Source organism: Monodelphis domestica, chromosome 3 (genome assembly GCF_027887165.1).
Source record: "Monodelphis domestica isolate mMonDom1 chromosome 3, mMonDom1.pri, whole genome shotgun sequence".
NCBI classification, from domain to species: Eukaryota; Metazoa; Chordata; class Mammalia; order Didelphimorphia; family Didelphidae; genus Monodelphis; species Monodelphis domestica.
Genome location: NC_077229.1, coordinates 420253260 through 420267235, shown reverse-complemented (window position 1 = coordinate 420267235; position 13976 = coordinate 420253260). Strand labels below are relative to the sequence as shown.

At 37.2% G+C, this 13976-nt stretch overlaps 1 protein-coding gene across 9 annotated transcripts in view; it reads left to right on the top strand.

Annotated features, from left to right (window-relative positions):
- The window catches only part of SMAD2 (SMAD family member 2), a 105941-nt gene that overhangs the window by 81899 nt on the left and 10066 nt on the right, over positions 1-13976 (top strand). The window lies entirely within an intron of this gene.

The window sequence follows — 13976 nt, the reverse complement described above, 5'->3', positions numbered from 1 at the left end:
ATCTACCAATCACTGTCCATGTCTTCCCTGTGCCAATGGTGGCTCTAGCTTAACCCAGGACCGCCCAGAGGTCTGTGGCTTTGCACATGTCTGTTGAAGGTCATATTCTCAAATAATTAAATCTTGATCCTTTGCTGCAGCCCTTCCTAAATCCTGTTACCCTGAGTAGGGTGGAGATTGGAAGTTCCAAGACCTGGTTCTGTCATTCCAAGTATCTCTATTGTATCAATTCTAAAATCAATCATGACTCAAAGAACTTCCTGTTCTATGCTTAAGCATAGGTCAAAGCCCTTCCCATTGTTCAGCAAAAGGTTTCTGTCCTAAAGTAATCTTAAGAAGGGAGAAGGAGGAACCTCCCATGCCAATGGGGTTCACATTCCAATAGAGTTCCCACTATCAATAGGAAATTTTTCAAGTATGAAATTTCCCAATGGTGAAATTTCCAACATTTATAAGTCTAAGAAATTTTAAGGTTTACAATAGTATGAGGCAAAGTAGAAGAAAGAACAAGAGACTTGGCAAATGACCTTAATTATATAGTAACACGAAGTAAAGTTCTCAACTAAGAGAGTTATGGGGAAAGAGACAAAAAGATTTGGAAGATCCACTATGGTGAGTGGGATGGTCACAAAGTATAAAAGGGTTGTTTAGCTGTAGTAAGGGCTTATTGAGATTATATAGCCTAAATTTATAGTGAATCCAAATCAGCAGTTTTGCGATTTTCATTAGTTTCATTCAGTTGCATGTGACAGTACAGAGGCATCAAAGACTACTTATCAGTTATCTCAGTTTAAAATATTTGAAAGTATCCAAAAAGCTTTTCAAAATCTGAAACCAAGAAATATTCATGTGATATGGTCTGTGCCATTTATAACATTTGTGGAATACTTGAAATTAAGTAGACATAGACCTGAAGGGAAAGTAGAAATGATTTTGAGGTGTGCTGGTTCCATAAGGACATTTCTTTTTAAAACAAGAATTTTCCCCATCTCTCTTTTTTTATTTACTTATTTGTTTATTTCATTTTAGTCAATTTAGAACATTATTCCTTGGTTACATGAATCATATTCTATCCTTCCCTCCCCTTCCTTCCACCCTTCCCGTAGCCGTCATACAATTCCAATGGGTATTACATGTGTCCTTGATCAGAACCTATTTCCATGTTGTTGATGTTTGCACTAGGATGTTCATTTAGAGTTTATATCCCCAATCATATCCTTTCGACCCATGTAATCAAGCAGTTGTTTTTCTTCAGTGTTTCTACTCCTGCAATTTTTTCTCTGAATGTGGATAGTGTTCTTTCTCCTAGATCCCTCCAAGTTGTTCAGGATCATTGCATTGCTGCTAGCAGAGAAGTTCATTACATTCGATTATACCACAATGTATCGGTCTCTGTGTACAATGTTCTCCAGGTTCTGCTCCTTTCACTCTGCATCAATTCCTGGAGGTCATTCCAGTTCACATGGAATTCCTCCAGTTTATTATTTCTTTGAGCACAATACTATTCCATCACCAACATATACCACAATTTATTCAGCCATTCCCCAATTGGAGTTCATATCCTCATTTCCAATGTTTTGCCAACACAAAGAGCGCAGCTATAAATATTTTTATACAAGTCTTTTTCCTTATCTCTTTGGGGTATAAACCCACCAGTGCTATGGCTGGATCAAAGGGAAGACAGTCTTTTAGAGCCCTTTGGGCATAGTTCCAATTTGCCCTCCAGAATTGTTGGGTCAGTTCACAACTCTATAAGCAATGCATTAATGTCCCAACTTTGCCACATCCCCTCCAGCGTTCATTACTTTCTGTTGCTGTCATGTTAGCCAATCTGTTAGGTATGAGGTGGTACCTCAGAGTTGTTTATAAGAGATTTAGAATACTTTTTCATATACTTATTAATAGACTGAAATTGCCTATTCATATGCCTTGCCCATTTATCAATTGGAAAATGGCTTGCTTTTTTGTACAATTGATTTAGCTCATCAAAAATTTGAGTAATTAGACCCTTGTCAGGTTTTTGTTATGAAGATTTTTTCCCAATTTGTTACTTCCCTTCTAATTTTGGTTGCATTGGTTTTGTTTGTATTGGTTTTGTTTGTACAAAACCTTTTTAATTTGATGTAATCAAACTTACTGATTTTACATTTTGTGATTTTTTTCCTAAGTCTTGCTTTGTTTTAAAATCTTTTCTTTCCCAAAGGTCTGACATGTATACTATTCTATGTTCACCTAATTTACTTATACTGTCCTTCTTTATGTTCAAGTCATTTACCCATTCTGAGTTTATCTTGGTATAGGGTGTGAGATGTTGATCCAAACCTAATCTTACCCATACTGTCCTCCAGTTTTCACAGCAATTTTTATCAAATAGTGGATTTTGGTCCCCAAAGCTGGGATCTTTGGGCTTATCATAGACGGTCTTGCTGAGGTCACTTACCACAAGTCTATTCCACTGGCCCTCCTTTCTGTCTCTTAGCCAGTACCAGATTGTTTTGATGACCACTGCTTTATAGTATACTTTGAGATCGGGTACTGCTAGGCCACCTTCCTTTACATTTTTTTCATGATTTCCCTGGATATATTTGGATCTTTTGCTCTTTCAAATGAACTTTGTTATGGTTTTTTTCTAATTCATTAAAAAGTTTTTTTGGTAGTTCACTGAGTATGGCACTAAATAAAGAAATAAGTTTGGGTAAGATGGTCATTTTTATTATGTTAGCTTGTCCTACTCATGAGCAGTTATTGTTTTTTCAGTTGTTTAGATCTAGTTTTAATCGTGTAGAAAGTGTTTTGTAGTTGTGTTCATATAGTTCCTGTTTGTCTCAGCAGATAGATTCCTAAGTATTTTATATTGTCTAGGTTGGTTTAAAATGGAATTTCCCTTTCTAATTCTTGCTGCTGAGATGTGTTGGTGATATATAGAAATGCTGATGACTTATGTGGGTTTATTTTGTATCCTGCAACTTTGCTAAAGTTGTTATTTCCACTAGCTTTTCAGTTGATTCTCTAGGATTCATTAAGTAAACCATCATATCATCCACAAACAGTGATAGTTTGGTCTCCTCATTGCCCATTTTCATACCTTCAATCTTCTCTAATTGCTACTGCTAGTATTTCTAGTACAGTGTTAAATAATAGAGGTGATAATGGGCATCCTTGTTTCACTCCTGATCTTACTGAGAAGGCTTCTAGTTTATCCCCATTGCAGATGATGTTTGCTGATGGTTTTAGATAAATACAGTTTATTGTTTTTAGGAAAGGCCCTTCTATTCCTATGCTTTCTAGTGTTTTCAATAGGAATGAGTGTTGTATTTTCTCAAAGGCTTTTTCTGCATCTGTTGAGATAATTAGGTGATTTTTGTTGGTTTGCTTGTTGATATGATCAATGATGTGGATGGTTTTCCTAATATTGAACCATCCTTGCATTGCTGGTATAAATCCCACCTGATCATAATGAATAACCCTTGTGATCACTTGCTGGAGTCTTTTTGCTAGTATTCTATTTAAGATTTTTTGCATCTATTTTCATTAAGGAAATTGGTCTATAGTTTTCTTTCCCTGTTTTTGACCTGCCTGGCTTTGGAATCAGTGCCATATTTGTGTCATGAAAGGAATTTGATAGAACTCCCTCTTTGCTTATTATAACATATAGTTTTCATAGTATTGAGATTAGTTGTTCTTTGAATGTTTGATAGAATTCACTTGTGAATCCATCAGGCCGTGGGGATATTTTCTTAGGGAGTTCTTTGATGGCTTGTTCAATTTCTTTTTCTGATATGGGATTATTTAAGAGTTCTATTTCTTCTGTTAATCTAGGCAATTTATATTTTTGTAAATATTCATCCATATTACCTAGATTGCCAAATTTGTTGCCATGTAATTGGGAAAAATAATTTTTAATGATTGCCTTGATTTCTTCTTCATTGAAGGTGAGGTCTCCCTTTTCATCTATGATATGGTTAATTTGGTTTTCTTCCCTTTTTTATTGCATTGACCAGTACTTTGTCTATTTTGATTATTTTTTCAAAGCTTCTCTTCTTATTTATTAGTTCAATAGTTCTTTCACTCTCAATTTTATTAATTTCTTCCTTAATTTTTAGAATCTCTAATTTAGTCTTCATCTGGGGATTTTTAGTTTGTTCGCTTTCAAGTTTTTTCATTTGTATATCCAATTCATTGACCTCTGCCCTCCCTAATTTTTTAATATATGAACTTAAGGATATAAATTTTCCCCGGAGTACTGCTTTGGCTGTATCCCATAGATTTTGAAAGGATGTCTCATCTTTGTCATTTTCTTCAATGAAATTATTAATTGTTTCTATGATTTGTTCTTTAACTGATTTTGGAGAATCTTACTATTTAATTTCCAATAATTTTTTATTTGGCTCTCCATGTACCCTTATTGATCATTATTTTTGTTGGATTATGATCTGAAAACGTTGCATTTATTATTTCTACTTTTCTGCATTTGTTTGCCATGTTTTTATGGCATAGTTCATGGTCAGTCTTTGTGAATGTACCATGTGCTGCTGAAAGGTGTATTCCTTTTTGTCCCTATTTATTTTTCTCCATATATCTATTAACTCTAATTTTTCTAATATTCCATTCACATCTTTTACCTCTTTCTTATTTATTTTTTGTTTGATTTATCTAGATTTGATAGTGGTAGGTTCAGGTCTCCCATTAGTTTAGTTTTTCTATCTATTTTATCCTTGAGCTCCACTAGTTTCTCCTTTAGAAATGCGGATGCTATATCATTTGGTGCATATATGTTGATTACTGATATTTCCTCATTGTCTGTACTGCTTTTTATCAGGATGTGGTTACCTTCTCTGTCCCTTTTAATCAGATCTATTTTTACTTTTGCTTTGTCGGATATCATGATTGCAACTCCTGCCTTCTTTCTATCAGTTGAGGCCTAATAGGTTTTGCTTCAACCTTTAATTCTAACTTTGTGTCTATCCCCCTCAAGTGTGTTTCTTGTAAACAACATATGGTAGGGTTTTGGATTCTAGTCCATTCTGCTATTCGTCTACATTTTATGGGTGAGTTCACCCCATTCACGTTCAAAGTTATGATTGCCACTTGTGTATTCCCCAGCATTTTGATATCCTCTCCTAGTTCTGTCCTTTCTTTTTTTGCTATATCCTTTTAAACTGTGGTTTGCTTTTAATCAGTCCCCCTAATCCCCACCCTTAATATGCTTCCCTTTCTGCCTCCTCCCTTTTTATTCCCTTTTTATTTGTTTTGGGTCTGTTAAGTTCCCTCCCCCCTCTTTTTCCCTCCCTTTTTGTACTGGCTGCCACCCCCCCCCCTTAGTTTTCCCTTCTCATTTTCCCTGTAGAGTAAGATAGAATTCAAGACCCCAATGGATCTAGATGCCATTCCCTCAGAATTGATTTCACTGAGAGTAAGGTTTAAGTATTACCTATTACTATAATAGTGAATATAATTTTTGAGAGTTACAAATAACATTTTCCCCATATAGTAATATTAATAATTCAATCTTATTGAAGCCCTTAAAAAAGAAAGTTTGAATAAAAGAACATTTTCCCCCTTTTCTCTTTCTCATTTACCTTTTCATGTTTCTCTTGATCTTTGTGTTTGGAGATCAAACTTTCCACTTAGTTCTGGTTTGGAAATCTATTTTTTTGAATGCCCATACTTTCCCCTGGAATTATATAGTCATATTTGATGGATAGGTTATCCTTGGTTGAAGACCCAATTCCCTTGCCTTTCTGAATATCATATTCCAAGCCTTTCGGTCCTTTAGTGTGGAAGCTGCCAAATCTTGTATAATCCTGATTGGTGCTCCTTGATATCTGAATTGTCTCTTTTTGGTTTCTTGTAAATTTTTTTCCTTGGCATGGAAGCTCTTGAATTTGGCAATTACATTCCTGGGAGTTGTCTTTTGAAGATTTAGTGTAGAGGGTGTTCTATGAACTCTTTCAATGTCTATTTTGCCCCATTGTTGGAAAACATCAGGGCAATTTTCTTGGATAATATCTTGTAGTATTATTTCAAGATTTCTGTTTATTTTGGGTTTTCAGGTAGACCAATGATTCTCAAATTGTCTCTCTGTGATAGTTTTTCCTGATCTGTCATCTTGTCAGTGATATATTTTGTTTTCTTCTATTTTGTCAGTCTTTTCACTTTGCTTTATTAATTCTTGCTGTTTTGTAAGATATCATTGGCTTTCAATTGCCTAATTCTGGTCTTTAATGACTGGTTTTCTCCTACAATCTTTTGGTTTGGTTGATCCTACTTTTTGTGGCTTCCAGCTGTTTCTCCAATAGGGACTTCTTGTCCTTTAAACTGTTATTTTCTCTTTGAACTATTTCCCACTTTTCTTGCCAGAAGGCTTACTTTTTTTTTAATATATAATCTCCAATTTAAATTTTTCAAGAGCTTGTGGACAAATTTCCTTTTTTTTTTTTTGGAAGGTTTTGGCTCATTTATTTGGATTTCCTCTTCTATTTCTTCTGTAGCCTGAGTTTTCCCTCCATAAACATTATCCAGGGTCAACCTCTTCTTGTTTTTCTTGGTGTTGGGAAGTTGTTCTTGGGCACTGTTTGCCATCATTGTGGTGGTTTTTCCTTCTCTTTTCAGTCAGATATCTGAGTGAGATGGGCAGGCTCTCTGTTTATGGAACTAAGGAGCAAGGATTTTGCCTGAGGCCAATTCTCAAATCTGCAGCTTCTGCTGTTTGCTTCCCTTCTCTGTGCTATTTCCCCGCGAGTACCTACTATCTGTGATCTTCAGCCTGCTGGTGTTTCAGGTCTAGCTGCTCTCAGGGGTTAGTCCTTGGTGGTCTTAGTCAGCTGCCAAGGGTCTAGAGGTGCCCCTTGCTCACTCACTGATTTGAGCTCCCGCTGGCTCTGACTAGCTCCGTAGGTGGGGTGGGGGTAGATCAGCTCAAGTTTTGGTGGGAGCTTTATCACTACTTTATAGTGTGGCAGTGTCCAAATCCCTTGTACCTTCAATGTTGAGCCCTACTGTAGAGTTCCTTAGTTCATATGAATTTTTTTTTTTTTGGTCTATTGACGTAGTCTATGAATCGGTAGATGCTGAGGTGAGGAAGAGTCCTGCGTCTAGACTACTGCCACCCAGAATTCCATTTCCCCATATTTTTTGTAAAGGAATTGTTGTAGTTTATCTTACTTTTCTTAATCCCTTCTGAACCCAAGTGTGTGGTTAAGAATTATAAAATTTCTATGATGACAATTTTTTAATCAGTTGTCAATTATAAGGTAGGGAAGCTTTGCCTCAATACAGTTAGTTGTCTAAAATCTCAATTATAGGGAAGCAACAAATTTTGTTTTTTTGACCTTACATAATTCAATTTCTAGGTCTTAATTTCCTTTTCTCTAAAAGGAAGGGAAATTGATTAATTTATTAAGAGCCTTTCCAACTTTTTGATTTTGTTAATACTTGCATATAGCCAAGTGATTTTTGTTTGTTTGTTTGTTTGTTTTTTGGTTCAGAAAAGATAACAGATTTAGCAACCCGGCTACAAATTTGCAAGTGGTCATTAAGAGTTAATGTTGGAGTAGCTGAATGTCTCAGTGGATTGAGAGCCAGGCCCAGAAAGAAGAGGTCCTGTGTTCAAATTTGGCCTCGGACACTCTAACTATGTCACCCTGGGCATGTCACTTGACCCCCATGACAACCATTACCACTCTTCTGGCTTAGAACTAGTACACAATAGTGATTCTAAGACAGAAGGAAAGGGTTTAAAAAAAAAAGTTAATGTTAGGTTCTTTCTCCCCCCCTTTAAAAAAATTGCTAACCCTGTACTGAATTTTCCTAAACTTAACTAACCTTTCAGTAGAGGAATTGCATCAAGTTCATGTTTGAAGGTTTCTTTAGCTTAGGGATTAATTGCAAGACTCATGCTATGTTAGCACAGCTTTTGGGGAGTTTTTTGTTTGTTTGTTTTATTGTTTAAAGAAAAAAGTTAATGCAATATTAAACTATGTTTGGGAAACAGTGTCTTGTTCAATGCAAATAGCTTTCCATATGAACTTATCTGATGACATCTGGAAAATTTTGTTTAGTTTTCAGTATCACACTTTATTAAATCAATAGTTCTTTGCTTTTCAATTATATTAATTTCTCCTTTGAGTTTTAGGATCTGTAATTTAGTCTTCATCTGAGGGTTTTTAATTTGTTCACTTTCTAATTATTTAATTTGCATGCCCAATTCATTGACTTCTGCCCTTCTTAATTTGTTAATATATGAACTCAAGGATATAAATTTCCCCCTGAGTACTGCTTTGGCTGAATCCCATAGGTTTTGAAAGGATGTCTCATCATTGTCATTTTCTTCAATGAAGTTATTAATTGTTTCTATGATTTGTTCTTTAACTGGTTTTGGAGAATCATATTGTTTAATTTTTGATTTAACTCTCCATGTTCCCTTACTAATTATTATTTTCATTGCATTGTGATCTGAGAAAGTTGCATTTATTATTTCTGCTCTTTTGCACTTATTTGCAATGTTTTTATACCCTAGTACATAGTCAGTTTTTGTGAATGTCCCATGTGCTGCAGAAAAGAAGGTATATTCCTTTTTGTTCCTATTTATTTTTCTCCACATGTCTACTAACTCTAATTTTTCTAAGATTTCATTCACTTCTCTTTCCTCTTTCTTATTTATTTTTTGGTTTGATTTATCTAGTTCAGATAGAGGAAGGTTCAGGTCTCCCACTAGTATAGTTTTTCTATCTATTTTGTCCTTGAGCTCCTCTAGTTTCTCCTTTAGAAATTTGGATGCTATGCCATTTGGTGCATACATGTTGAGTACAGATATTTCCTCATTGTCTATACTGCTTTTTATCAGGATGTAATTACCTTCTCTGTCCCTTTTAATCAGATCTATTTTTACTTTTGCTTTGTTGGATATCATGATTGAGACTCCTGCCTTCTTTTTATCAGTTGGTGCCCAATAGATTTGGCTCCACCCTCTTACTTTCACCCTATGGGTATCTACCTTCCTCATGTGTGTTTCTTGTAGACAGCATATGGTTGGGTTTTGGATTCTAATCCACTGTGCTATTCGCTTGCTTTTTATGGGTGAGTTCATTCCATTCATATTCAGAGTTATGATTACTAGCTGTGTATTACCCAGCATTTTGATTTCTACTCCTGTTCCTGCCTTTTCTTTTTTCACTATTTCCTTCTACACCATTGTTTGCTTTTAATCAGTTCCCCTAGTTCCCACCCTTATTTTACTTCCTTTTCTATCCCCCCTCTTTTACTCCCCCCCTTATTTTCCCTGTAGTCTTTCTAAAATTAACCCCCCGCTGCTTCCCTCCCCACCAGACTGTTTGTTACCCTTCTACTCCCCTATAGGGTGCAAATCTATTCTCTGCCCCCAATGGCTTGGATTGTTTTTCCCTCGTTGAGTCAATTTCAAAGCACGTAAAAGTTGAGTATTTCCTGTCTCCGACCTCTTTACCCTTCCAGTTTATTGATGTTCTCCCCCCTCCCACCATGAGCTTCTTTGTGACATATAAGTTTACTACCCCCATTTGTTTCTTTTCCCATTTCTTTTAATATTAACCTATTTTTAAGCTCTAGTTATATATATATATATGCATATATATGCATACTCATGTGTATGTATTTATGCATGCATATATCTATATACCTATTTATGTCTTGTCCTTTCATCCTATACAGTTTGTCACTGTTCCCTCTAAGTGTACTTCTTTTTGCTGTCCAGGTAATAACAACAGTTTTTAAGAATTACCAATGACCTATTTTCTTATAGGTATACATATCATTTTAACTTATTGAGTTTCTTAAAAAAAATTTGTTTTGTTTTGTTTTTCTTCTTCCCCTCTTTTTTAATTACCTTTTGATGATTCTCTTGAGTTCTTTGCTTGGATATCAAATTTTCTGTTCAGGTCTGGTCTTTTCTTTATGACTTCTTGAAATTCTTCTATTTTGTTGAATGACCATACTTTCCCCTGTATGAATATAGTTAGTTTTGCTGGGTAGTTGATTCTTGGTTGTAGACCTAGTTCCCTTGCTTTCCGGAATACCATATTCCATGCCTTTTGGTTTTTCTGTGTGGATACAACCAGATCCTGCGTTATCCTTACTGTGGTTCTGTGGTATCTGAATGACTTCTTCTTGGAAGCTTGTAATATTTTTTCTTTGGTCTGATAGTTCTTGAATTTGGCTATAGCATTCCTGGGTGTTGTCTGTTGGGGATTAAGTACAAGAGGTGATCTGTGGATTCTTTCAATCTCCATTTTTCCCTCTTGTTCTAGGATATCGTGGCAGTTTTCTTTAATAATTTCCTGTAGTATGATGTCCAGGCTTTTTCTTTTGTCATGGTCTTCTGGTAGACCAATGATTATTTAATTGTCTCTCCTTGGATGATTTTCTAAATCCTCTGTTTTGTGAATGAGATGCTTCATATTTTTCTCAATTTTTTCATTCTTTTGGTTTTGTTTTATAGTGTCCTGCTGCCTTGTGAGGTCACTTAATTCTAGTTGTTGTATTCTGGTTCTTAAAAGACTGGATTTCATCCTTGGCTTTTTGGTCATCCTTTTCCTTTTGGTCTAATTTTCTTTGGAGGTCATCTTTCATCCTCTTTACCTTGTCTTTCATCTCCTTTTTCTCATCTTTCTTTTTTTTAAAAATATTTTATTTGATCATTTCCAAGCATTATTCATTAAAGACATAGATCATTTTCTTTTCCTCCCCCCCTCCCTCCATAGCCAACGCGTAAATCCACTGGGCATTACATGTTTTCTTGATTTGAACCCATTGCTATTTTGATAATATTTGCATTAGAATGTTCATTTAGAGTCTCTCCTCTGTCCTGTCCCCTCAACCGCTGTATTCAGGCAGTTGCTTTTCCTCGGTGTTTCTACTCCCACAGTTTATCCTCAGCTTATGAATGGTGGTTTTTTCTCCTAGATCCCTGCAAATTGTTCAGGGACATTACACTGCCACTAATGGAGAAGTCCATTACGTTCGATTATACCACAGTGTATTAGTCTCTGTGTACAATGTTCTCCTGGTTCTGCTCCTCTTGCTCTGCATCACTTCCTGGAGGTTGTTCCAGTCTCCATGGAACTCCTCCACTTTATTATTCCTTTTAGCACAATAGTATTCCATCACCAACATATACCACAATTTGCTCAGCCATTCCCCAATTGATGGGCATCCCCTCGTTTTCCAGTTTTTGGCCACCACAAAGAGCGCAGCTATGAATATTTTTGTACAAGTCTTTTTGTCCATTATCTTTTTGGGGTACAGACCCAGCAGTGCTATGGCTGGATCAAAGGGTAGATATTCTTTTGTCGCCCTTTGGGCATAGTTCCAAATTGCCCTCCAGAATGGTTGGATCAGTTGACAACTCTACCAGCAATGAATTACTGTCCCTACTTGGACTCTGCGCTCCTACCCCTTAGGTCCGAGTGATCTCGGGTTCTGGCTTTTGAGGGGGGCTGTACCTTTTGATCCAGGTCCAGGTCCAGGAGGAGGATTCCCAGGGTCTATGCTGTTGATCGTTTTCAATTTAGGCACCCTAGGAGCATATAGTTTGAGATCGGTAGGGAAGGGTTTCCGGAGATCTGATCTTTAGCTTTCTCTAAGCCACCATCTTGACCGGAAGTCCTTTTTCTCATCTTTCATCTTCTTCACCTCCTCTTTCCTCTTCTTTGCCTTGTTTTCCAGATGATTGATTTTGGCTTTCAAGACACTATTTTCTGTTTCCAGATGATTTATCTTAGTTTTAAAGTTCTCTTCCCAATTGTCTTAAGCCTCTCGTAATTGTGTTTTGCATTGCATTTTGAGTTCTTCCAAAGCCTGTATCCAATTTGCTGGGATTTCTGATTTTTCCTTTGCTGTCCATCCCCCCACCCCACCCCACCCCCGTTTCGTTCACTCTTTGCTCATTACCTGTACAGAAGCTGTAGATTGTAATTTCTTTCTTTTTCTGTTGTTTGCTCAAGTTTACCCCTTCTTTGCCTCCCATATTTGTCTGTGCTCTTGCTCCTCTCTCTCTCTCTCTCTCTCTCTCTCTCTCTCTCTCTCTCTCTCTCTCTCTCTCTCTCTCTCTCTCTCTCTCTCTCTCTCTCTCTCTCTCTCTCTCTCTCTCTCTCTCTCTCTCTCTCTCTCTCTCTTTTGGTTTTGGGGCTGTCAGTCTCCCGTCTTGGAGCTTTATCATATCTCTTGGTACAGTCTCTAGGGGAGGAATGTTAGCTTCCCTGTCCTCTGGAGGCTTTTGATCGGATTAAGTTCAACTTGGTTGGGCTGTATGTGCTCTGGCTGAAGACTCTTGGAAGGCAGGTGCCGCCCCGGCTCTCTCCAGTTCTCTCCATCTGCTTTTCTGCTATCCACAAGGTTCCCCAGTGCTTTTGCCTGTGCCAAGGTTTCTCTCCTTGCAGGAGGCCCTGCACTCTAGCAGGGGAGGGGTCCTGGCCTCCCTGTGCTCTGAGGATTCCTGATGGGATTAGGTTCAACTGGGTTGGTCTGGATGTGCCCTGAGGCAAAAACCTCCAGTGAGACTGTAGCCAGATGGAATGACCCAGCCACGGGGCCTGGTCTCTCCCTGGCTTCCTCCCCGCTGCCTGCGCTGGAGGCTCTGAGCCTGGCGCCCCGCTGCTCATAAGGTAGACCCTCCAAACCAGCACCTTTGCCCGCCCAGAGGTTCCCGCTGCTGCTGGGGGCTCAGCGCTCTGGTTTCAGGGGGAGGGGTCCTTGAACCTTCCTTCTGCCTTCCCCTTAGACCCGAGTATCCTTGGATTCCGGCTTTTGTGGGGCGTACCTTTTGATTTGAGTCCAGAAGGAGGGTTCCCTGCCCCTGTCCTGTTCTTAAGTTTGAATTTCAGACCCATAGGAGCATTCAGTTTGTGATTGGTAAGGATGGGTTTTCAGAGGTCTGAACTTTTGCTGCTTCTAAGCCGCTATCTTGACTCCGCCTCTCATCAGTATCACACTTTAAAAATATTGACAAGTAAGTATTTTGGGAGGAGTGTGATCACGGTTTTGAAGAATTTCAATGTCATGTAATATGAGAAGCAATTTGTTATAAAGAAACATGATTTGGGGTAGAAAATAATTTCTGTCTTTAAATAATTAAAAGCCTACTAACCTCAGGAGGGCAGGACTTAGATAAATAGATAAGTTACAGAAAAACTTTTTTTTTTTGCTTCATATGAAGAAGTTTTAAAATTAAAAGTCAGTGACGATTTCTTCAAATACTATTACTAAAAGTGTTCATGTAGAAATTGAATGACGATCGGTGATATGGTAAAAAGTTATTTCTTCCCTCCCTGGGTTGGAAGAGACAACCTCAAAGGTGGTGGTAGTGGTTCAGTTGTGTCTGACTGCTATCCATGGAGTTTTCTTGGAAAAGACAGTGGAGTGGTTTTTGAATTCCTTCTCCAGTGGGTTAAGGCAAACAGAGGTTATTGAGGGTCACACAATTAGTAAGTGTCTGAGGTTGCATTCTAACTCAGACTTCCTGACTCTTTATCTATTGAGCCATTCAGCTTGCTTCTCTGACCTCACAGGACTACCTTAGCTTAATTACATAATGACATGTGAACATAGCATTTTTGGGACTAATCTTTTCTCTGTGTTATGGTTAGGATTGGAGCCTCTATGCAATACTCATTAATTTTGGAGTATTTTTGTTCATTTTAATTGGGGAAACTAAGGTTTCAAAAATGCAGAAGATTTGTATGTGATCATAAGATTATTATTATTATTATTTTGCTGTCTTTTTTGCTACCAGTTCTTTTCTAATAGTTTCCCTTCCTTACTACCATTTTATTACAAATCACAAATTAGTAGGGAAACTAATCTTGGTTAATAATTTGAATCTAGTATGAAGAAATTAGTAATAGTGTTATCAAGCTGACTTTAATAATATTAAAGGGCTCTCATACATTTGACAGAAAGAGTTGTGATTTGTTTTTATTAAGAATAGATTACTTATAAGATTT